General features: G+C 51.2%; 1 protein-coding gene and 1 long non-coding RNA gene across 8 annotated transcripts in view; both read right to left on the reverse strand.

The window, feature by feature from the left end:
• BCOR (BCL6 corepressor) overlaps positions 1 to 15,581 on the reverse strand; it is an 82,189-nt gene extending 66,608 nt beyond the window's left edge. For 4 of the 7 annotated variants that reach the window (XM_035114506.2, XM_035114507.2, XM_035114498.2 and 1 more), the window contains exon 1: positions 13,184 to 13,732. The gene's annotated coding sequence lies outside the window, so the exon portion shown is untranslated. The other 3 variants (XM_035114503.2, XM_035114502.2, XM_060273539.1) reach the window with 3 other exon arrangements.
• Positions 15,582 to 15,854: 273 nt separating this feature from the next.
• On the reverse strand, positions 15,855 to 19,258 carry LOC118084722 (uncharacterized). The gene is made up of 3 exons (XR_004692555.2): positions 18,695 to 19,258; positions 17,266 to 17,358; positions 15,855 to 16,289 (listed from the first exon to the last, which is right to left on the reverse strand). It is a non-coding gene; the product is annotated as an uncharacterized LOC118084722 (long non-coding RNA).
• Positions 19,259 to 21,698: the final 2,440 nt, after the last annotated feature.

Here is a 21,698-nt window from a genome sequence, read left to right on the forward strand (position 1 = left end):
CCTGATAAGAATTTGCCTATGCCAATTATAATGTGCAAATGGGTAACCTGAAACTGCATATGTATTCATAAGTGAGCCTCAATGAGTTCACTGACACTTACTCCAAAGTAAGTATAGTATTCATCAGATTGCAGCCATCACCGTGTTGCCCAAGCCACAGTAAATCCAGAATCACTTGATTGATTGATTGCTTTGAACTTAGTGCACCTAGAAGTACATGCGTTAAGCTCTGTTGCCACAGTGCACACCCTGATAACTGAATCCTGATCTACAGGTTAAAGTTCACATTATGGAAGATGCCAGCATGGTTAAAGAGCAGTGTAAACAAAGGTATAAAAAGGTAAGAAGGTTTCCCTATTCCAAAATGAAAGTCTTGTCCTAATAAGGTGGTGGGAATTAAAAACACACAAGTCATGGCAAAACAAATGTGCTGGGTAAAAGAATACAGCACAGCAATTGAGAAGCAAAATTCTAAGTGCATATAGCAACTAACATTTATTAAAATAATATACGGCTTTATAAGGCTTTGGGCTGGGTGTCCACCAGTATGCAGATGATACTGCTCTACCTCCAGCTTTTCTTCTACCTCTCCTTCAAATCAGAACCAGTGAGGGCAGTGAAGGTCTTGTGTGAGTGCCTGGAGGCTGTTTGCGGGTGGATGTTGGCTAACAGATTGAGGCTGAATCCTGACAAGACAGAAGTACTGTTCTTGGGGCACAGGGGGCGGGTGGGTGTAGGGCAGTGGTCCTCAACCTTGGGCCTCCAGATGTTTTGAGACTACAATTCCCATGATCCCTGACCATTGGTCCTGCTAGCTAGGGATCATGGGAGTTGTAGGCCAAAAACATCTGGAGGCCCAAGGTTGAGGACCACTGGTGTAGGGGACTCCCTGGTCCTGAACAGGGTAACTGTGCCCCTAAAAGAACAGGTGCACAGCCTGGGAGTCATTTTGTACTCACAGCTGTCCGTGGAGGCACAGGTCAATTCTGTGTCCAGGGCAGCTGTTTACCAACTCCATCTGGTACGCAGGCTGAGACCCTACCTGCCTTCAGACTGTCTCACCAGAATGGTGCATGCTTTAGTTATCTCCTGCTTTGACTACTGCAATGCACTCTACGTGGTGACCCAGAAACTACACCTAATCCAGAATGTGGCAGCTAGAATGGTGACTGGGAGTGGACACCGGGACCATATAACACCTAAGGGATCTTTACTGGCTCGCAGTACATTTCCGAGTACATTTCCGAGCACAATTCAAAGTGTTGGTGCAGACCTTTAAAGCCCTAAATGGCCTTGGCCCAGTATACCTGGAGGAGCATCTCTACCCCCATCGCTCAGCCCGGACATTGAAGTCCTCCTCTGAGGGTCTTCTGCTGGTTCCCACACTGCAAGAAGCAAAGTTACAGGGAACCAGGTAGAGGGCCTTCTCGGTAATTGGGCCCTTGGTTAGTGGTGTTCTCCCTATAGAACACCTTCCCTTCAGATGTCAATGAAATAAACAACTATCTGACTTTTCGAATACATCTGAAGGTAGCCCTGTTTAGGGAAGTTTTTTAGGATTGATGTTTTTATTATGTTTTTAGATATGTTGTAAGCCACCCAGAGTGGCTGGGGAAACCCAGCCAGATGGTAGGGGTATTATTATTATTATTATTATTATTATTATTATTATTATTACCATCCAGACAAGTCTTCTTAAGGATTGGTAACTGAGTAAAGTATGTGTAGCAGAGGGTACAAATAAAGGAACAATTCCCTACAATTGAGAGAAATAACCAGTGGGGTAGGATCGGACTTGAGATCTGCCCCACCCCACCCCCATAGACAATCTGAAATCCAGGACAAGTAACGAGGTAGCCAAGTTTATGGATAACATCCAAATCCTTCAGAATGATAAAATCCCAAGTAGACTATGAAGAACTCCAAGATGGGCAATGGGCCAACAAAATGGCCAACAGGATTCTAAGTGCAAAGTGATGCACTCTGGGGCACAAAATCCTAACTTCGTATGATGGGAGCTGACCTAGCAGTGACCAACCAGGAAAGATCCAGGGATCATGGCAGACAAATCAATGCAGGGGGATGGGACCCAACAGTGTGCAGAAGTATTGAAAGAGGCAAAGTCAACTTGCCACTCTGGGTATTCGCTGCAGTCATATGTGGACAATCATGCAAGGAGGAATAGAGACAGGCTTGCAGGTCTTTGCCCCCTCCAGTACATCCCCTTTATCCTTTTAGCAGCCCTCCATGGATTTGAGGGGAAAAGTCTAAAGCAGGGAACCCTCCTCCATGCAAGAAGGCTCCCTGCATGACTTAGAAATGGCAGTGTTCTAAGCTGTGTATAAAGCCTCTATGAGTAGATAGATGAGACTCCCTGCTTCAGACGTTTGCCTTCAAGTTTGTGAAGGGCTGTGAATAGGGTGAGGTGACACACCAGTCTCTACATCATTATTTACATGCAAGCGTGCAGAACAAACAGGGCTAGAAGTATAAGCCTTTCAGGCTATAAAGGCTTATAGCCTTTATGGATATTTGTGGTGTGGCCAACCTTTGGAGCACCGCATGAAATTCTATTGCCCCATCTAAATAAGGAAACTATAGAATTGGAAAAGGTACACACACAAAAGGGGGACAAATTCCTTACCAGGACAGAGACTTTTAAAGTTGCAAATAGTTTGAAGAGGGTGTATGTTGTTTTTATATATATATAAGTTTCTCCACTTCTCAAAATACTAGAGTTTAAGATTGCCCAATGAAATGAATCAGAAGTCAATTCAGACCTGACAAAAGTAAATACTGTACAAAAGTAAATTTATGGAACTCACTGTCACAGGATGTGGTGATGCCACTAAATAGGATAGCTTTTAATGGGTTAAACAAATGCATATAGAGGATATCACACCTCCTTCACATGATAGCTAAATGGAACCCCCACTTTCAAAGGCCAATGTACCAGAATATTTTCTGCTGCCAGCTGGAGACCTACTTTTTCACCCAGGCATTTGTGGGTATTAGTGCCAGTAAGACTCCTTCTATGCTATCATTTGTGCAGTGCTGCTTGTTGTGTTGATTTATTATCTGCTCCCCTTTTTGTCTTATGGAATACTGCAATTTTTATATATTATTAATTGTATCTCGCACTGGATTTGTTTGTCAATGATGAGCAGGTCACATATATTAAAATATTATTATTAATTATTATTATTATTACATAAATAGCAGAGTCTGGGGACAGCTGTGTTGCCTTCCTGCCCTGCTTGTAGATTTCCCAGAGGCATCAGTCTGGCTACTGTTGAAAGAGAATGCCGGACTAAATGCATCTCCCCCCACCCCTAGTCTGGTCCAGCACTGCACTTCTTAAGGTCTTATTATAGGCTGTGCATGTTCTGATCTATATATACAGACATCAGAAATGAAACCAGCACAGGCCCAAATATAGTGCCGCATCAAATAGGGCCATTACAAGCCCCCAGGAATCTGTCAATCCCTGTCAATAATCTGGGCTCCAAATCTCACTTTCTATAAATGTGGGTTTAATGTGGCTTAGATATCCCTGGTTGAATTTATGCAGGGAATTATTATAAGCTATCCTGTTTTTGTTTGTTTGTTTAATGCTTGGATAGTTTCAATCCATCCTGAATATTTACTCTGAAGAAAGCCCCAAGGATTTTAATGGAAACTACTTCTAAGGAAGTGTGCATAGGATGGCGGATATGACCTACTTCCAAGCAAGCAAGTTTGCGTCTCTAAGCCTGCACCCCCTCCTGCATTTAATAACACCACTGAAGTCTTCTGAAAAGCCTAAGCAAGATTGTCTTCATCTAAGCCTACAATTCACTTCCTTGATGGAAAGCACAACCTTGCAGTGCAAAAATAGCCAACATCCGCTTACTTCTCCCCCCCCCCCACCAAAACAAGCACAAAGTAAATATAGCCTGAACTCTACCAATTCACTTTCCTTCACTTTTCAAGAGGCTCCCATCCTGGCAGCCACAACTGCAATTTTGTTCAGATGTGGGAAACTGATTTTATTCCTGATTGCTAGAGCTGTATCCTTTGATAGAAACATTAAGTAGGCATGCTCTCCCTTCTTAAACAAACAAAAAGCAGCAGAGTATTCTGTTCCTGAAGTCTGACAAGTATCCCAGTTTGTGCATTTTTAGAAATATGATATTGCAGTCCTTTGCACACTTTCTCAAGGAGAAGGCTTTGAGCAAAGTGGGCCTAGCTTCTGAGGAAAACAGGATCTTTCCACGCTGCTGTAGCCCCCTTGACTGACTAATAGAAGAATGTTATTAAGTTAAACAACAACAGCACACAAATGAAGGCACTGAGGTTTACACCAGCCCTTCAGACTTGGATGGAAGCCCCAGTTATTTTACTGGGCCTTCCTTCCAACTAATTTGTTTATGATTTAGGTGTTAGAGGAGTGACCAGGCTTTTTGTTCTGATTTTAGTTATAGGTAGGTAGCCGTGTTGGTCTGGTGTTCTGATTTTGTCTCAATTTACGGTAGGCAGGCATTACGCTCAAGGATCCCGCCTAAAGCTAAAATTGCATATAGTCAAAACATATAGGGTGCAATGGTGGATGGGATTGCCAAAGTCTTTTCTTTCTTTCAGGACACAGGCACTCTTTCCACCCCCTTTTAATTCCCACCCACCCCACCCACCCCAAATTTTTTTGCTAATCTGGATGTGCACAAGTTAAATGTGCTTAAATTGCAAGGCAACTGTAGTGAGAAGCTAGTCCCATTGCCTTAATTAAAGCTTACTCCCAGGAAAATGTGCACGGGACTGTTGCCTTATACACTAAGTAAAGCAGGTCAAAGCCACAATCCTATCCCTACTTATTTGACTACACACACACCAATGAACAAGCTTGCTTAGGATCCAACTGCACAGAGAACATTTGCCAAGAGAAGGGCCCCAATATAAATGATCAACGCTGTTTCGTGGCTTTTTTTGCACGCGTGTTCCAGAGAGCGGCGGCAGGGCACTTTGGGAGGAAGTGGGGTGCCTCCCCTCCCCTCCCCTCCCCCGCCCGACTCTCCTGCTGCTACTAAATTAAGGCGATACAAAGTGCACGGAATGCTTTCCTCTAAGGAGATGAGCCGCAGAGCGGAACAGTCACCCACCCCCTTTCCTAACGCTTCGCTGACTACACTCAACTCTCCACACAGTCAGTTTCCAGGGAAGCGACTGCCGCCGGATTCTGTATTTTTCTCCTCTAATTGCCTTATGATCAAATTAAAACCTTGTCCTTGCCTTCTGGAAGACAAGACCCACTTGCGATCCAATATATTCTTTTTACTTAATAGCGTATGAGAGGACACTGCCGAAATTCCATCAAGGATCGGAACTCTTCTAAAGGACTCGCGCGGGTTTCCACGGTGGGATCGCTCAGGATTCCCACTCTCGCTCTCTGGAGCAGAGCCGAATAACGTTCAAAGCAACCAAAGCCACCTACCTCTTCCTCCAAGTTTCACAGTTCTAAAAATAGACGCCTAGCTAAGAACCCAGGAGTTTAGCAGGTCTTTTGCGTTTGTACCTAGACATTAAATTTAGTTTAATTTAGCTTCCGGTGTTTAATTTTAGCCAGTCTTCCCCTTCCCCACCCCCTTCTCTCCCTCTCATGCAAATCAATATGGCAATTACCATCTAAAAGCTTGCCCAGCCCCAGGTCAATGTAAATTGATCATTGTCCGCCTCCTACAAAATAACACCGGGAGCCTGTGGTGCATAATGAGATTATACTGGAAAGTGTCTTGCAGATCACGAAATTATATTTCATGCAGCCAAAGGATAGTCTTCCACGCGGGCTTCCTCCTACCTGCCCTCCTCACAGCACCGCAGCGGATGAAATGGGCCAGGTGTGTGTGCATAATTTAAATGCAAGCGGAAGGGCCAGGAAATGAGCTGCTGCCGCAGCTATCACCGCTTTTCTGCCCTGGCTTTCTAATCTTTGACAGGTAACCACGAGGCAAGAGCCGCTGCATAGGTTTCTCAGTGATGAGGAATTTTAGTTTTGCCGTGTGCGTTTTCAGGAAGCCTAAGCTGCAGAGTACTTTGGTTCCCTAGCAAATAAGGAAAACGAAGACGCTTCAAGAGGGCAAGCTAATTTTCTACGCGGTGTGGATGGGGGGATGCTGCTCGCTCCTTCGACTTGGTGGCCTCCTTGCTTTCTGCCTGAAAGTCAGCTCATCCATTAAGGAAGAGACACCGCGCACGCCAGAGGAGCCCTTGTGAAACATTCGTTAACTTTTGCCAGGAAAGCACGCCCTGGCTGCTTGCTTGTGATTCAGGGCCCGACAGTTGAACAGGGCCTAGGAAAAGGGAGGTCGCTTCAGTGTAATTCTCGTTTATCAGCCCGGCTTGGGGGAAAGGACACACAAGGATTAAACGCAGCCAGCGCTGCTCGCGGAAATAGGAACTCCCCCTGTCTGCAAACGAGGCCTCCGCTCCACGCTCGAGTCAGGGAGGGCTCTAGCGTTCTTCCTCCCTCCCACCCCACCTCCTTCGGATGTAGTACACACACACACGAGAACGACGTTAGTCTGGCTCTCTGGAAAGAATCTGCTTGATCTATTTAACTGGCTAGTGCAACATTGCGCGGAGAGGAAGGAAGAGGAGGAACATACGCACCCACCCACCGCCTCCCCACCTTCTCTCTCCCACCCTCGCTACCACTAGCATTTATTTTTAACAAGCAAGCCCAGCAGGCGAAAGCACCGGAGGCTGCGGTGCCGATCGTGTTGCATGGCTGTTTGTGAGGCCTCCCTGGAAATGGAGGGCTAAACGCGAGATGGTGCGTTGAGCCGCGACGCCTGGTATGTAAACCAAGCAAGCAAGCAGCCGCTGAACAGAAGCCGGGACAAGCCTGCTGTACAGGATGGATAGATAGATAGATAGATAGATAGATAGATAGAGATAGAGGGGCTTCTAAAATGCTTCTATTCATTTCTACATTCAGTTAACACCTTCCAACCCACAGCAAAAGCCAGGCCATTAAAAAAAATATCACAGAGGGCTTATTTTAAGATGGGGGGGGGTTGTCTCCAGCCTAGTCCCCAACTCAGCTATAACTAAATGCATTTGCCCCAGCTGGCTATTAAAGCCTTTACCAGAGACATAACTTCCCGTAGAGAGCTGGTGTTGTGTAGAAAGGAGTGTCAGTTTGGAAATCTTCTGCTCAAATCTCAGCTCACCTAGTAGGAACTCACTACTACACGTAGCATGCCTTAAAAGCACATATGAAGCACCCACCCCAAGTAACCTGGAAACTGTAGTTTACCCTCACAGCGCTACAATTCTCAGCAGTTTTAACAAACCACAGTTCCCAGGATTCTTGGAGGTGCGTGCCTTAAATGTTTGTTGTGTAGGCAGCCTAGGTGACCTTGGGCAAGCCAAACACAATACTACAGTACAGAGGTGTTATTAGGGAATACTGAGGGTGTGCTTGAAGCACTCCTGATGGTTTAAACTGGCTGCGCAGGTTGCCTCTGATAAAATGCACAGGGCACTTTAGGAACGAGGTCTTGCGATATAAGGTCTTTTGGGTTCCTCATCCTCCCTCCAAGGAGCGAATAGCTAAACTACTATGCTGATATCACCTTCTCCTCATCACACAGATAACTGTATAGAGAGGTGGAGAGTGCCCCGTCAAGACTAAACTGGAGAGATGAATTTTCCACGGGACACTCCAGCCGCTAAACCAAATGTGTTTCGAAACCGGGGGTCTTTTGACTGGCCACAACAGAAAACAGGCATTGACTGGCCTTGAAAAGGGGCCTTGCTCTCTTTTTTCCAGCAGTTAGGCAAGCCATCCAAAAAAATACGCCCTGCACCATAGTGTCTGTAGAGAGCTCCCTTTTCAACCCTCCTGTTTACAGAACGCTGTGGCGATTGCAACAGCGACTTTTAAATTAGAAGTGCAAACTGGCGGGATGAAGGTGGGGAGGAGAAGAGAGATGTGACGGGACTCACATGCCCCATGCCCTGAGCCCCTAAACACCTACAGTAAAGCCAGAGATTGCTCGCTGCTCCTTCAGTATTTCTGCAGCTGCTACAGTTATTTAGAGCCAAGGGCATGCTAAGCGCTGTGGAAAACACTGAAATAAAGGCGCGGGGGGGGGCGGGAAATCCCATTAGAGGGAAAAGGCTAGGCTGGGAAAGGGGGAGCGAGATGCTCCCAAAGCAAGTACTTTGAAGCAGCACCACGTTGGACTGCCCACAGCAGGTTAGCCCTTAGATCCTAAACAGAAGTGAGGAAGCCATCAGATTTCCAGGAGCGAAAACTTCCACAGGCACAACCCGAGGCCCTGAAATGGACGGGGCTTGCTTCCATCTACTATCTTTAGAATCCAGGCGCTAGCTGCTCCACCGTTTACGACTCCCTGGAAAGGCTTCCTCTGCCTGCGATCCAGGAGGCGCTTAAATTACGTCTGTGCAGCGAGACCCATTAACGTCGCAAAGGGAGCTTAACCGGCTTAAGCGCAAGGGTGTGGGAAATGCAGCCGCAGGGACTGAGGCTTGATTAGATGATCGGATTCTCACCCCTCCCCCCCACACCCGCTCCTTCCCATCCCTCGCTTGCTCGCTCTCCTAGGTGTATATATTTAGCTAGCAGACACCCAGAGGGGTTTAAAAAGACTCCGAGTTCCCTCCTCCCACAATCATGCAGCAAACACGTTCAAGAAGAACTGCTTGCAGGCAGCAGGGGAGCAACCGAGACTCTCATCTGCGTGGTTGATTACAGCCCTAAAACGGACGACGTGTAATTTCAGTTCTCGCTCCAGATCGTGGGCTTGATTTCCAGGGGCCCACTTATCCGAGGGAGGGAGGGAGGGAGCAAGCGAGAAGAGGGGAGGGGGGGGGGAGAGATGCTGTAGGCTTTATTTGTCCTCGTCCCTATTAGCTATGCAGCCAATCTATCATTTCCGGCGGTGCTTCCATCTAATTACCGATGTATTTAGATGTGACGTGCAAAGAACTGTCGAGCTGCCTGCTTGGCTCTGCGCGGACTCCTCGTCGGGAAGCTTTCCAACGAGGGCTGGAGCGCTGCGAGCCAGGGCTCCAGACAAAGAGGGAAAGAACTGAGCCGCGTCGCGGGCAAATCCAACGTAGAGCAGGTTTCCTCCCGGGTGATAAAGGGCCAGCAAACCTCATTCGGGGGCCGCCGATGTCTGTGGGAAGGGCGGCGGCGGGGGGGTTCCGAAGGCAGGCGCGCTTATATTCCGCAGAGAAGGGTTTTGCTCTTCCCCTCCCACCCACCCGCCCTTCTCACAGAAGGGAGACCCCAAATAGAAGCGCGCACAGAGAGCCAGAGCCCCAGTTTGCACTCTGATTGCTTCTGCCAAGTCTGTGTCTCAAGGCAGCCGCAGGTAAGTTTTGCCCCGGCTCTCGCCGCTTATACAGTATATTGAGCAAACACAGGTGAGGCTCGCCAAGCCCCGTCGTATGGAACAAAGTCAGTCCCTATTGGGCACTCAAAAAAAACAAGCCACCCACACAACCCACTCCCCATTTTTAAGAAAGGGAAAGCTGGATTCTGCTCCTAAGGTTGTTCGCCTGGAGGTTTTTGGTCGGAGTGGCTCCGAATTCTCGGCTCTGGCTTTGTCCTTGTGAGCTATCTCTCCCTCCTCCCCCCCCCTCCCCAGAATGGAGAAGAGAGCGCTGAGTGGATCTCCTGCTCCAGCTCGACCCCCACCCCTTCTTCCTCCTCCTCCACCATGCCTGGCTCGCCTTGTGCTTCTCTGTGCTTGGCTGGCTCTGCCCCAACAGGACACGGGGTTAAGCGCGCTCAGCGGAGTTCCCAAACGAGGAAACTTCTGGGAACGGAAGAATCTGGCACTCGGCTAGAAAAGGAGGTTCCTGATGGTGGGAAACTGATCTTCACGGAGCATCGAGAGCAGCCCGAGGGATCGCGCCTCGGTCTCTCCCAACTTCCCCTCCCCTTAGAGACAGAAGCTCTCTGCAACTGCCAGCCTCAGCCCTTCACGCAGAAAAATCTACCTCTGTTTCTGACTCCTGAAGGGTTAACACACACACATCTACACGCACCGAATCTCGCGGTGACCTTTTCCTTTGCGACTCCCCCACTTTCCCTTTCAGGCTCCGGTTCTTCCACTCGCAGGGAGCTTGGACGGCTGTCTAGACCGATCTATCACAGGCGAGCGAAACAATACCGATGGGGGGGGAAGAGAGAGAGAGAGAGAGAGAGAGAGAGAGAGAGAGAGAGAGAGAGAGAGAGAGAGAGAGAGAGAGAGAGAGAGAGAGAGAGAGAGAGAGAGAGAGAAGCCGCCTTTCCTTTTCTCTCCTCCTCCTCCAGCACCGCACCTCACCTTCGAGATGAAAACGGGTAATAAAGAACCATCATCCGCAGTACCAACAGCTGGTGGGTATGCAGAGACCCCTGAAACAGCCCACCACCTCATAGCTGACAAACGGGTCTGTCCCTGTTTAGCGCACGCTAAATGCGCGCGGCACGTTTAGTGTCCCGCAGTTGCCCTGGGCGAAGGGCCTGGGCTCCCCTCGGAGAAAGTGTGGGGAAAGAGGGGGAGAGGCGAGATTCCAGGCCTTCCAGAGAGTGGAGAACTTAATTATTGCGTCGGAAGGGCTGGTTCCCAGATTCCGCTCTTTGCTTGTCCAAAAACTCCTTGACTCTATCTGACCCCAGCTCGAAAATGAAGCAGTTTCCGGCTTAGTAGACGGAAAGGCCGATTCTGCAAAGAGCTGGGAAATAGCTAATGGGATGTGCGACTCATTGATCCAGAGGATACTTCCTAATTAACTCCCAGTCACCAATTCAAAGATCTCTTCTACTGTGGCAAACCTTGCGGGATGGAGGGCGGGGAGGAAATTCCAAGTCCTGCTTTTTACGGTCCGCCGAAAAGCCATTAAGGTTGTCTTGTTCGGAAAAAAGACAAAACCCACCAGCTGCCACTTAAAACACCTACATAACATCCCCACAAGGCCGATAAAGAGGAAACAAACAAAAAGACAAAACCTTAACTGAATCCAGTCCTCCTGGCCTGCTTTACTCCAGAGAAGTCCTACTGTCCTCAATTAAGGGAGCACAAGGCAAGGGACGGGAGCTTGTATAACCACCAGGCCCTATCGCGAGGGCACCGCATCCCGCAGGCATGTCTGCCAGCGCCAACATTGCCTAGACGGAACTGTCTGTGTGTGTGTAAGAGAGAGCGAGCAAAGCTAGAAGCAGCCGCCTCCAGGAGCGGGACTCCCAAGATTAACAGCATGTAAATGTAGTTGGGGGTAGGGGAGTGGGAGCCGATCCACTTCGACAATGCTGAATGCAGACACCACCCCCACTCCCCGGGGACAACTTAGTTTGGCCTCGGGGCTCTGTCTCCAAGGTCCCAGGGCGATCTTGCAAGGGCGCTTCGCTTCACTCCGCTTACAATGCGGGAGGGGAGAAGTCTCGCTCTCCTTATCTCTGCTGGCAGATAGTCTTCGTGGGGCCCGTCTAAGGAGCCCTTTGGCCTAGGCCTCATGGAAAAGTTTACAAAAGCTTGACAGATCCAGCCCGCGCGACCAGAACGAGCGCAGACCGCCCTTTTGCCAAGGGAGGCGAACGCGAAGCTGCGGGGCTTCCACCGAGCAGATGGAGAGCAGAGGAGGGAGTTGCTCGGGAGAATTAAATACGGAAACAAGCTCCGAGGCGATTGCCATTAAAACACCAGAACGTATTTCCTTCGCAGCTTCTGATTCAAGGGGTTTTGGGGTTTTCCGATCTACGCTTCCCTCCACTCTCTCGCCTCCCCCCTTCCTTCCACCCACATACCTCGCTTTTCTGAATCTGAGACGCAGCCGGCGAGGCAGAAACGAAAGGCGAACGCTTCGCAAAGCGAGAGATCGCCCCCGGACTGGCTTCGCAACAAACAAGCTACGTGCCTCAGATGCCGAGCGCAAGCAACCCCGGAGTTGGCTAGGGTTTTCCAGCCAACAGCCTTCTTGCCTGTTCCTCCGCCATCCGCTCCTGGGAGGCAAGTTCTCAACCTCCCGGAGCCAGAAAGGAAAGGTACAAAGGACACCCGAAATTCCTAACGGCGGCGCTGGACCTCTTCCCACCCCCACCCCAGACTAGCAACACAAAGTCTTTGAACTGGAACCACCAGCTCTATAACATCGCCTCTCCGCCGCCCCCGGCCCCGAACCTTCCCGTTTATTCTACCTCCCCCCCCCCAACCCGCCCAACCGACTCCGACAGCCCCTCAAAAAAGTGGCCTCGAAAACAACAGGGAATAAAACCTCCCACAGCCTCCGCAGTCTCTTTCCAAGAGCGTTTAGAAAAGCAACAAATACGCCGCCGCACACACGCACCGAAAAAGAGAGCCTCTTTTTACCTCAATCACGTTGGCTGTCTCTTCCCGGTACTCATCTTTGAACTTCGCTGCCGGTGGGCCAAAAGGCGAGCCAAGCAGCTCTCCAAAAACGCTCCTTTCCCCTCCACCCACTCTCCCCTTTCCCCCTGGGAGCCCAGAAGTGGCGGCTGCCAGAGGTGGGGCTTTTATAAGCCCTTTCCAAATCCGAAAGATAAAAGAGGAGCGAGACGCCGGGAAGCCTCTTCTCTCTATCCCCCTCCGCCCGCCACCTCCTTCCTGCTGGAGCAGACAGAGCGCGACCGGCAGCTTCCCCTTTCCTCGTCGCTCGCTCGCTACCCCCACCCCCACCTCGCGCCTCTCTTCACAACCCTGCAAACTTCAACAAACCCGCGCAACACACCCGCCCCTCGGAGCACTCCCCCCACCCGACGCCTCCGCGTCCAGCCTCTCCCTGGGCAAGGCGCATTCAGGCGGTGACCGCTGTGCTCGCGAACATCTCCCTCGCCTCCACGCCGCCCTCCTCCTCCGAGCCCGGATCGTTTCAGGTTGAGAGACATTCTGGCAACGATCCCAACCGAGGAGAGGCAGGCTGGGACCAACGCGCGCTCTCTCTCTCCTACACACACACACACAGGCGCACCCCAGCCAGGTCTGGGGGCGGGGGGTGTTGAGGAAAAAGATCTCCTCGTCGAGGTCCCCCCTCCCCCCCACACGGGAGAAGTCTCCCAAGACTCAAGCGTACCGCATGCGATCGTCGCCCTTTTCGGTACTTGGCCGTCGCGGCGTTTCCGCAGAGAGAGAGAAAGAGACGAGTGAGAGAGTTCAAAGGGGAGAGCGCTGACCTTAGCCTCGGCTCCGGAGATGCCGCCGCGGAGTCGCTCCAGCGTCGCTTGTAGCGCGTCCTCTCCAAAGCGAGCCACTCTCAGTCTGGGTGGCCGAGAAAAGTTTCCCAACGTCCGAGCTCAAGGGGGGGGAAGACCCGGGCTGCCCCCACGTCGGACGATCCGGCCACCGGCGGATCTCGGCAGGGCAGGTGGGGCTGCACGGGTTGGATGGGGGGGGGAGCGAGACCTACGGTCACCCCGCTTGGTTTTCGCTTGGGCTCAGCACCCCGGCAGCAGCAGACTCCCTCCGGCTGCCCGACGGCTTGGCTCTGGCAGCGCCATGTTGCTGCTGTGGCTGCTCCGCGCTGGGCTCGACGGCTCCTGGCGACGGCGCCTACATGCTCTTTCTTCCCTGGCAAGAGCCCCGCGTCCTGGTGGCGGCGGCGGCGGCGTGTGCGTGTGTGTGGCTGGGCTGGCTCTGGGGATTTAATCCACCGGGAAAGCCGCTCTTCCTCACCTTGCCGCTGGGAGAGCAGGCTCCGTCTGCTGCACGCTGCCCCCCTTCGCCTCCTCCTCCACCACCGCCTCCTCCTTCCCTTCCCCGCCCTCTCCTCTTTCCCCTCCCCTCCCCCCGGCGGCCTCAGCACTCAGGGAGCCGCCGCCAGTAGAGGCAGCGGCGGCGGCAGCAACACAGCCACCTCCACTACGCTCTTCCAAGCAGCAGCGAGGCTTCTCTTTCCCCCGCGCTCTCCCGGAGCTGCCTCTTTTCTTCCCCTTTCCCCCTCTCTCCAAGGCTTTTCGCTTTCTCTTCTTAATTGATTCCCCCTCCACTCCGCGGCGTTTCCTGGCTGCTTCCCCCTCCCCTCTCTCTCCTCCTCGCTCTGCTTGCCTTGCCCTGCCCTGTCCTGCCTGAGGGCGCCCTGAGGAGACTCCGCTCTCCTTTTTGACCAGGCGAGGTGGAAAAAAAGGGGGGAAGTCTCTTCCCGCCCCCTCGCCAGACTCCCTGCTCGGCTCGGCTCGCTACCCAGAAGGCCAGTGGAGAGAGAGCCGCAATTACCATAAAGCTCCTCTCCCTCGGCTTCGCCAAGCTGTCAAAGCCCCGGCAGCAGCGGCAACGGCAGCAGCAGGCGCAGCCAGACCCCAGCCAGCCAGCCAGCCAGCCAGCCAGCCCGCCCGGCTTCCTCTCCTTTTTTCGCCCGCGGCAGAAAGCTTCGCTCTCCCCCTTCCGCGACCTCCCCGCCAAGCGGAGCGAGCGCGGGCTCTCCTCCACCTCAATATCTGTTTCCCCCCCGCTTCCCCCCCGCTTCTCGCAAGAGCACCTTCCCGCGTGTCGCGTGTGTGTTGTTCACGACCCCTTTTCCTCAGCCCTTTATTAAGAGTCTTTTCAAACAGGGGGTGAGAGAGAAGGAGAAGCCCTCCACCTCGTAAACGGCATCCTCATAACCTTGTATGAGGCGGAAGGATGACGGCGCTGCCTATTAATTCCCCCTCCCCTCACGCACCTAACTATATATATATATATATAGATATATATTTCCCTCAGGTGTGGGAAACCACGCTCTTCCTCCTTCCCCCCACGTTCATCTGCTTCTCTTTGCATTTCCCTGAGAACCCCCAATGGGCTGTTTCTTTGTTCCCCTCCCCCTCCCTCCCCTTCCCCCCACCCGCGCGCGTTCCATTGTCGCGCACAGCCTGCCCAAAGTGGAACGTCTTCATGTTCTCTCTCTCTCTCCCTCCCTCTCTCGTCTTATCTGGCCACCACTCTTCCCCCCGGGGGGGGGGGGAAATGCCTCCCCAGCCCTCGCTTTTCTTTCCTTTTTTAAGATAACTGTGTGGTGTCCCGCTTTCCTCCCAACCTGTATTTAAAGACTCCCTCCGAACGAGCAATTTCCCTTTATCTCTCCTTTCCAGAAGCACGCAAGCCACCGTTCCCCTCCAGTGTACCCTCTGCACCCACAGCTCTTCAACAGCCTTCATTTTACTACTAGTCGCTGATTTCATACTCCGACGTGGGGCTTTCTTTCTTGCCCCTTTGCCCTCGAGCCTTCCTGTTGTTTCTGGGTGAGGAGAACCATTCGGTTCTCAAGAAGCTACTTTCCAGAGTGCCCACAAAACCGATTCCCTCCCTTTGGTGTCTAAACAAGGTACCGCGTGGTTCCCACCTCTGAAACTCCCAAACACGTTTTATGTCACGGCGCGTGAATCGCTTGGGAAGGTGGGGCGAGAGGGGTTCCCCCCTCCTTCGCTGTAATTCTAGTACCGGCTGGAGATTTCTCTGCCGGCCTTTTGATCTCTCGCTCGCCGGGATGGTCGTTATCTTGCGTATCTACTTACTTTGGTAGCGCTGACTCGGCAGGTCAGCTAGTAAATGTCGGGTTCAGGACGCCCATCTTGACTGATCCTCGCTTGTTCGGTTCTCCCTCGCACAGCGCGTGATTCTTTATGGCTTTCCTAGCGATTGCTGGAATTAACAGCAAGGCGCCGGCTACAAGATTTAACCCTATAGACTTCGGGAAGTGGTGGTGGTGTGTGTTGGGGGTGCGCGCGCGCGCGCCCTCGCTCATTCAGGGACACTTCTTTAACCAGGATGGTGTGTACAGCATGAGGGGGGGGGGCGTCACTGGCTCCCACTGCAGTCCTCCCTCTGCACGTTTACTTTGTAGTAAGCCTCACTGAACACAGTGGAACTTGCTTCTGAGGAAACGTGCCACAGGATTGCGCTATAGAGGTATCGGATCCCTACTCGCGAGAGCAGCAGCTTCCACTGGTAATCCGACAGGGCTGCAACCCTAAACATGCTTGTCAGGAAAGTTTGGGGTCCCGGATTTATCTGATTCGGATTAGACGTGTCTAGGTTTTCAGCTATAAGAGAAGGGCGTGGGGGGAGGGGAGCACAAACCAGCCGGCTGGAAATGAATGGAATTTTATTGTCACTGACTACAGAGGTGATTATACCAAGCCGTCGCTCTTAATTTTCGCTCCAGCGTCCTTAAAACACTCTTATGTTGCCTGCATAAGCTGTTTATATACCTAGGTAAGTATGCTAGGAGCTGCGACATCCCGAGCGATTAGCTATTTCAACGCCGACGAGCGCGCCAGCCTGTTCATCGCGACGTCCAGGAATCTGTGGGGAAGAAGGAAAAAATGTTTAAACCCGGTCCCTAGCAACATTTGCCTTGATTAAAAAAAGTTGCTTACTCAGTATGCTGTTTCCTTCTTTTATTATGCGAATTTCTTACGTTTTAATTGAAAGCAGGAGATTCTTAAAAGTAGAGCCTGCTAGAAGCATTTGGAAACCTAAACCCCAAGTTCTTATCTCATGAATAATCGCTTGATTGTTTTGATACCTATTTCTAGCCAGAAAGCTAATATTCTGTTGGATTTTATTTTTAGCTTGCATCTATACAAGAGAGAGAAAAACCCGAGGGAGGGGTGGAAAGCCTCCTCTTCGCTTTCAAAGCAGAAGTGAAAGATATCTACCGTTTGTAACTCGAAACGCTGGGCACACAAGCTTTTCAGCTTCTTAAAACCAGCTGATAGAAATGGCAAAAAGGCATCGCTTTCCCAAGCTGGAGGGTAAATACTCTTAAGGGGGAGGGGAGAGTAAAGAAACAAGTTGCCAATGAAGTGTGTGCATTTCAAATGCGTCGGGAACGTTTTCCTCCAAAGGTGCCTGGAAGTGGAGTTTAAAATCCGATATGGAGGGGGGGTTGCATATTGTTCCCAGTTTATGAGCTTTGCATCTGAAAACCATCCTACACGTTTTTTCAATCTCCGGCAACGAGTGCAAGGACACCTGGCCCATTACATAGTAAAGCTATTTTTTATAAAGACGTTTTAGGGCTAGACATTAAAAGTTATTAGACTGAGCACACGTGAGGTACAGACATGCAGCTGAATGGCGGTGGGAGTGGAAGGCCTCTGTTAGATACATATGCATTTCCCCGTATCCAGGAATAAAAAAGGGAAAACTGGGAGAAGGAAGTCCTTGTCGAAATGTCCTGCTTTTACTTTCACTTCTTCTTCTGGACAAGCAATTGTAGAGATGCTTGCTTGCAAAGTGGGTTGATTCTGTATTTAAAACTGTTTTAAAATCATACCCGTTTAATTTTCTGAGGAACCTTTTAATATGGTCGTGCGGCGGCTGTAGCCCAAAAAACCCATCCTGAGTCTCTTGGTGTGTATGGTCGAGCCTTCAGAAAAAGAAAGGACAAATTCTTTATAAATAAATTAAAAAATACAATGGAAATACTGAACTTGCCTGCCGAGCAACACAACTGAGTCGAAGTCCTCGGATTGTAAGACTGGTTCAATTAACGCCATTGTTTAACCAGTTTATGATGGACCAAGCAGCCTAGACGTTCCGCGTCTAAAGGACCCGGAACATTTGCTCGCGCAGGGTCTTTCCAAGCAAGTTCTTAGCGATCACACGGTTTGTTTTTGTTTTCACATTTTATTTTACGCTCCTTGAGTGCCTGTCTTCCCCACCCCCACCCGGTGAGGATTCCCAGAGGTTGCAAACCCAACGTATCCCGAGTTCCCCAGGCATTGTGTGTGTGTGAGGGGGGGGGCTCGTCTCGGTCGCTAAGTCTACCCCCTGCCCCGCGTTCACTCCGCCTGTGTTTTGCTAAGCAGAATCGCCGAGGGAGCCTTCGCCGAAGGAACTGAGGCCGCAAATCGCCAGGCCTCTTTCCCTCTCTCGCCTCCTCGGGGAGCTGACCCGCAGGTCAGGCCGTTGTGCGTTGCGCTGGAGTGGGGGGAAAGAGGAGCATTTGAGAGCTAGCGGAACCAGCGAGCCGCAGACCCTGGCGCTCCTCGAGACCGTGTGGTATCGAAAGCATCGGAGAAGGAAATCCACGCCAAAAAAAACCCAGCCGCTGCGGGCAAGCCGAGCGTTTAAAGAGCTCCTGAAGGCAGCGCTGCTGTGGAGGACGGGCCAGAAGCGCCTCTCTGCGGAGCTGGGAGGCGAGAGGAACCGCGTAGCTCTTGCTGTTTGGCACGACAATGGATTCACACAGCACCGGCCCTTATTTTCTGAACTCCACGTGGCTCCCCGCTGGCCCCTTTTCCATGCAGCGCTGCTTCCCGAAGCAGCAGGCCGGTCTCTTGGCGAGGCACGTAATCAATCACCGGAGCCGCGCCGCGCTGGAGGCCCCGGGCCTGATCAACCTCGGCCCGTGACTCAGTCCCTTTCTCCTTCCTAAGGGTGTCGCCAGGATTAAATTCATTAGCGGTCTGCTCGGCTACGGCGGCGCAGAGCGCCGAGGAAAAAGCCTATAAATAACCCGGCGCTCTCCCGAGCTCTGAATGGCCCTGCTTGAGTGTGCGTTAAATCAAGCCGTTGCCGCCGCTTCCTGGGAGCCTGCTTTAATGGGAGTGTAGAAATCTGAATAACAAAACAAGGCCACCTTGGCTTGGCCTTAGACAGAGGCTCTGACCACTCTTGCACGCCTGATTTCACCATCAGGAATACAAAAGACATTGAAATTAAGATTTTTTTCCCCTCCCCCCCTTAAAACACACACACACCTGGCGCGGCAGCAGAGGGGGGCCGGGGCTGGAAGTCGGTGCTGTTTTTCTGGGCCAATGGGTGGCGGAGCAATGAGTGGCTTTCTGCTGGCCCCAAAGTGATCGAAATGTGTGCTCGCAGGCGAAAAACCTCTCCGGCTGCCGCCGCCAAGTTTCTAACAGGGATTGTGTTCCGTCCTGGAAAGTCACACACTTGGGCTGCAATCCTAAACAAACGGACTGGGGAGCAAGTTCCACTGAAATCAATGGGGCTTACTTCTGCGTAAACATAAGTAGGCGTGGGGGAACGACCGACGACCATGTTTTCAACTCTCAGCGGTTGCAGTTCGAGAGGAAACGTCGGCCAGCGTTGGCCCTGGCGCACACAGAGCGCCGGTGCGCGCTCGGCAGACAGGAAAGAACATGTTTCAGATTTTGTGAGGCATGTGACACAGATGCAGCGCACCGGCAACTGAGAGAGAAGCCACAAGGCCTCGACTTCTAACCCTGAAACGTTAAAAAAAGAAGCAGCTAGGAAAGGCAGACGAGTCACAGATAAAGTTCTGCCTCCTCTAGCTTAGTATACATTTAAAACACACTCAACCCTAAAAGTATACGTATACAATTGCCAGTATTCTTTTTATTCTTCTTCTTTTATGAGGCCTAAAAAAGAGCCAGCTCCGTTCATTCAAGTTAACGTCTTCTCTCTGGTTCAGCACCGCAACCAGATAGACTCTGCTGGAGCGAACCAAGGCTCCAACCTTGGATAGCTGAAGAACAACTGTTGTTCCACCTAAGCCAGCGCTACGGGTCTGTTGTTTGCTTTTTGCTCTTGTGGTGGACGGACCCTGTTCCGCAGGTTGTTGTGAGGCTGTCCCACAATCCACTCTTGCTTCCTAGGGAGAAAGCAGCCATTCTGTCTGCAGGAGACAGAAGCAACCTCATAATGGGTGAAGGTGTCAATGAACAAAGGGTTCCGGAGTGTGTGGGAGGGGAGTATTCCTGTTTCACCTACATTTCCCAAGCTCCCCCAGGCCTACTTCTCACAAACAGCAGATTGTGTCGCTGGCAATCATTTGTCTTGATTTCAGACAGAACCTGAGGGCTCGTTTGATGGAATGCTTCGAGACACCGTCACCCTGCTAAAAAAACAAAACAAAAAACCCACCGATTTCTATACCATGTATTTAAAGTACATAGCTTCCCCCACATAGTCTTTGGAACTGTAGTTTACCCCGACAGACTGCAGTTTCCAGGAATCTCTGTGGAGAACCGTGCACTTTAAATGTGCTTTAAATGTACCGTATTGTGTATAGCAGGCACCCCCAAACTTCGGCCCTCCAGATGTTTTGGCCTACAACTCCCATGATCCCTAGCTAACAGAACCAGTGGTCAGGGATGATGGGAATTGTAGTCCAAAACATCTGGAGGGCCGAAGTTTGGGGGTGCCTGGTGTAGAGCCGCTGCAGGGTAGCACGTTAAGGAGAAGGCTACACAGAACCGCTCTCCCTGACATCTGGTTGCGCTGTATCGGATTGCTTTTTATTTCCAAAGGGAGGGCATTCAGTCAAGCTGGGTACCAGACCTGCAGTGCTTAGTGGGGCAATTCAGGTGTCGGTTTAGCACCTCGTCTGCCATTTGTAAGAAATTGACTTAAAGCATATTAACAATTGGGTATTTTTGTTGTTGAAATCGGAATATAGGGGTTTCTGCGGACATGGCCATAAACCTGCATTGGGAACAGTGGAGTGAAACAGCCCCATTAGCCCTATTGGAGACAGAAATTGGTCGTTCCAGGAACCCAAAGCAAGGGAGAGAGAGTCATTTCCAAACAGCTCATCCTCATCCTTCGCTCCAATAAGGTGGCTCTCCCACAAAGATGCAGTATCGGATGCTTCGATGCATATATTTTATTGAAAGAGCAGAGCCTTTCAACTACACGGGATTTTTCTTCGGGCAGATCTACCCGAGGAAGATTTCCTTGCATTGCAGAAACTGGTTCTCCGCCTCAGGCAATGCAACCCATCCTGCCTGGTGTGCCAGAAGAACTATCGGGGATCTTAGGTTAGATCTCTTGAGGCAGCGACACAGGAACCACTGTTAACTGGGAAGGCTTAGATGGCCTTCCTGTAGGAAGGAGGTTCAATTTAACCCCGCTTTTGAAACACCAACAGCAGCAGCAGCAGCACCATCATAACAACAGCAGCACACCGTTGATTGAGGGCTGAACGGCAGCCACTTGTGGCTGTTTACTACCTCGGCCATTTTGATTGTCTTGCATGCTGGGGCTGGAAATCCTGGGAGTGTTTCCAAGGGGACTCGCCAAGAGCAGCTCTTCCCAGCAGAGCGCACACCTCGGCCTCCGCCTGCCTGTCACTTCTGGGGTGCAGCCGGGAAAGGGAAGGCAGTGACATGCCTCGCAGGGCGGCTTGGAAGGGGGGCAAGTGTAGGACAATCCTCGCGCTGCTCTGACAGCCAATCACGGTACGCTGGTGACAGTCTGTGAAAGGGCTACTGTCTTCAACCATGTCCAGTTCTCCTCGCAGTCAGATGCAGCTGCGACGCAGGGCCCTGCTGTGCCGTGGGGTGGGGTGGAGGAGGCGGAGAAGATAAACAAGGAGAGCGCAAAAGGATCACCACCTCCTCACACTTCTCGACCTTTGCCTCTCAGCAAAAGGCTCAGTTCCTGCAGAAACAAACAACGAAAACATCTCCCCACCCCCCTTAAAACAAAAGCAAGAGACCAAGATGCCGAACAGCAAGGATGGCTGATCTGTGCCCTCCAGCTATCACTGGACTTCTCCAGTCCCAACCAGCACAGCCGATGGTCAGGGATGATGGGAGCTGTAGCCCAAAACACAGGTCCCACAATCACCACTGTCAATGTGAGAACAGGACTAGATTGTCACAATGTGAGAATAGTTGACTAGATTAGCTTTCCTTGGGTTCATAAGTATTAAGAAGTCCTGTTAAGCTGGATGGGTCTTGCTCTCAGGGAAGTGTGTATCACAGGACTGAGGAACCT

This window comes from Zootoca vivipara, chromosome 4 (assembly GCF_963506605.1).
Source record: "Zootoca vivipara chromosome 4, rZooViv1.1, whole genome shotgun sequence".
NCBI lineage: Eukaryota > Metazoa > Chordata > Lepidosauria > Squamata > Lacertidae > Zootoca > Zootoca vivipara.